Consider the following 3,478-nt stretch of genomic DNA (forward strand, 5'->3'; position numbering starts at 1 on the left):
ACAGCATTTGAGAAAATGAATGAATAGCAGATAGAAGAGTGAATCACATGGGGCAAGGGTATATGTTGTTCTGCGAAGCTTTTGCTTTAGCCAAATATCTAGATCTAGATTGAAAGATACACAGATGCACGTCCTGGAATATGCTGTAAAATACGTTTCTTACTGTGGGTCCCAGTTTTAAAATTTGACTGCACTCAAGGGACTAGATGTTATTCTGGGACTCATTTAACTAGTGCTGTTCGTGTCAGAGTCCTTGCTCTCAAAATGGGTCTAGTCTCACTGGGCCGTGTAACAGAGGTCAGGAGAACAGATGATGCCAGGGAGACCTCATGGAAGAGGGGCGATCGAGTGGGGCTGGGCTTATGTGGGCAGAGAGAAGAGGAAATGTAATCCTGGCACAGGAGTGGATAGTAAGAGGGCAGAACATTTGTTAAACATTTATGTACCAGGCACTGTTCTAAGCATTTTGCATGGATTAATTCAAGTCTCACAAACAACCCTGTGAAGAAGATGCTATTTCTAGCCTCATTTATAGGTGAGATTAAGGTACTTGCCCAAGGTCACAGAACTAAAAGTGACAAAACTGGGATTTGAACTCGGGTAGTCTCTGTGCTCTTAAGCACTGAGCTGCACCCCCTGCCACTGGGGGCCGGTGTGGAAAGGGGGCCGAGCAGAGGAGAGGGAGAGCCTAGGCCAGCAGGAAACCGGAGGAGGACCTAAAATGCCAGGCTGAAAGGCCCAGAACAGGTTCTGCTCTCACCTCGGGAAGGGAGATATTACTCGTTCTCTCTAGCTTCTGCTTCTTGAGCCAGGATCCCTGGGGTTAGGGGCAGGAGGCCTAAAAACCAGAATGGGGGCCAAGTGGAGGCAAGAAGCTAGGCAGGGTCTGCTCTAAGAGAGGAAGGAAGGGGACAATTCTCTTCCTACCCAAGCCTGTCCCCAGAGCAAAGCTAGCAAATGGTGCCTGGGGCTTCTGCCCTCAAGTCCAAATGTCCCAAATGTGCCAAGTCTTGGGCCCAGCCCCTTGGGTGCCTGGGACAGGGGGTCCCCTCTGGAGAACAGTTTGTTGCTGGGTCAGCTCTCCTCCTGCGCTTTTTGCCTCTTGGCCGCCATTTGAGCCGGGCCTGTGGCCCATGTGGTGCTGGGTCTCTGGACACAGCCCCTCGCAGCTCCCCATTTGCTCCTCATTTGGACGGCAGGGGCGTAGAAAAACAGAGCGCTGAGGAGGCAGGAGGCGTGGGAGGGAGGGTGCCTGGGAAGGTCACACCCTCCTCCATTAAATCCATCCAGCCCCATCCCTGGCTCCTCTGGCCAGACTCTCCAGCCTCTTCTCTGAGCCAGCTTCCTTTCCCAGCCTGGCCTGAGGCCTGAGGAAGATGCAGCGATGCTGAGTTCTCAGTAGTGCATTCTCTTCTCTTTTCTTTTTAGTCTTGGCGTCCTGCAGATCCTGCGTAAGTAAACAAGAGATACCGGTAACTAGCTCCAGATGTCTTCTTGGGAGGTGGATCCTGACACACTAGTAAGAATACCCAGCACCGCAACAAAAATAGTTAACATGCATTGAGCCCTTACGATGTGCCAGGCGCTGTGCTAAGCGCTTTATTGCTTTATTCTTTCATTTACTCCTTGTGGAAACCCTATGAGGTAGGTACTATGATTCCTCCCATTTAAAGGCACGCTGGAAACTGAAGCACAGCAAGATTAAGTGACTTAACCAAATAGCTAGTGAGGAACAGATCTGAGATTGGGATTCAAGTCTGTTTTGTTTCAGCGCTCTCTGAGATTTTAGAATCCAGCTGTGTGGAGAGTGCGGTCCATTTAGCAATTGCCCCGGGTGCCCCACTTCAAGGCCCGTGTGCTGCTATAGAGTTAGGCGGGTGGCAGAGGGGGGCCAATGAAAGCGGGTGACTGGCGCCACAAGCCAAACCATTCTGTAGCAATGACTAGTGAGGGCTGAGTCCAGAGCTGTCACGAAGGAAGCACGGACAGAACTTCCGGTTGTCCCTATTTGGTAGTCGAGAGGTGGTTCCATGGACAGATCAGGCCGAGTCCCACTCTAGCTCAGGTGCTTATCATCTAACGTCTATATTTTTGCAGTAGACCTTAAAGTGGAAAAGCTTGGGCTTCAGAGTTAGATGGACTTGGGAGTCTGCTCCAGCTCTAGCACTTAGCTGTGTGACCTGGGGCAAATAACTTAGCCTCTCATGTCTCAATTTCCCCATCTGTGAAATGAGATAGTAATGGCGCCTACCTCACAGAGTTGTAGTGAAGATTGAAGGAAAGAGTGTATAGATTGTTCAGCCTGACACATATTTAGGACTTAATATATGTTGGCCGTTATCATTATTGTAATTATTCTGTTTTTCCCCTCTACCACTGTGGTTATTCAGAGCATAGGCTTTGGAAGCAGGCCTGGGTTGGAATCCCTCCTGTATAGTTTACCATCCAGGTGGCCTTGGGTAAGTTAACCCACCTCTCTGAGCCTCAATTTCCTGGAGATGAAAACAATAGTATCCATCTCACAGGGCTGGGGTGAGGATGGAATGAAATACTGTAGGTAAATTGGTATTAATTCTTTTTGTCCCACACACTTTCAGGTGTTCTCTGCATACTTGGCCAGATTCAGCTTCCTAAAGCACAGCTTCTATCCTGCTCACACACCTGCACTGGCAACCCATGACTGACAGAATAAGCCAGGCATTCACAGTTTTCCCTATAACTTCAGCCTCACTTCTGACTCCACCCAGCTCCCCCTCTCACTTCCAGCAGGCTTGTTACTACATTGGCCCTGCACATGATCATCTCTACCCCTGCCTAGGTCTGGAATGCCTCTGTCTCCCCCATGTCTCAAATTCTACCTCTCCCTTCCAGGTCCTCCTTGAACCCACACTTACTCCAGGAAGCCTCCAAAAAATCCTAATATCTGCCTACTTCCGTGGCCTTATCATCTGAGTTCCCCTCTCAGATGTGAAGCAAGGCACCCTATTGAGGTGATCAGGGGAGGGGCCATGGCTTTGTCATCTCTCCTCCCTCCCATCAGCTCCTGGCACAGGACTGGGTACACAGCAGGCACTCATTCCATGTGAATGGAATGCCACTTGACACAGGGTAATTGGTCTGAGAAGACTAACAGATTCAGTCTAGCAGAGCCTTGGGGCTCTAGGGTAGGGTGACAAATAGCCGTGACAGGTGCACGGGCCAGGATGCGTTTCTCTGTCAGTATTGTAAGACAGAGTACCCAAGATCCCAGGATGGGAGAGTTTTAGAGGGTAGCTGTTGACTTGGCTGGGACAGCTCAGGAGCAAGGCAGGTTATTAGTAAGGAGCAGCATAGCAGAGGTCCTTGGGCAGGGGGAAGCTAGAAATTACCTGGAATCCAGAAATTCTCTCCTCTTTATTCCCAGCTGTCTGCTCTATTTGACAGAACATTTCTAAGCATGTTTAAAGTTTCATCTCCACCCTCCTTTCCCTCTCCTTCC

The sequence above is a fragment of the Balaenoptera acutorostrata genome, chromosome X (assembly GCF_949987535.1).
Source record: "Balaenoptera acutorostrata chromosome X, mBalAcu1.1, whole genome shotgun sequence".
Classification (NCBI taxonomy): Eukaryota; Metazoa; Chordata; class Mammalia; order Artiodactyla; family Balaenopteridae; genus Balaenoptera; species Balaenoptera acutorostrata.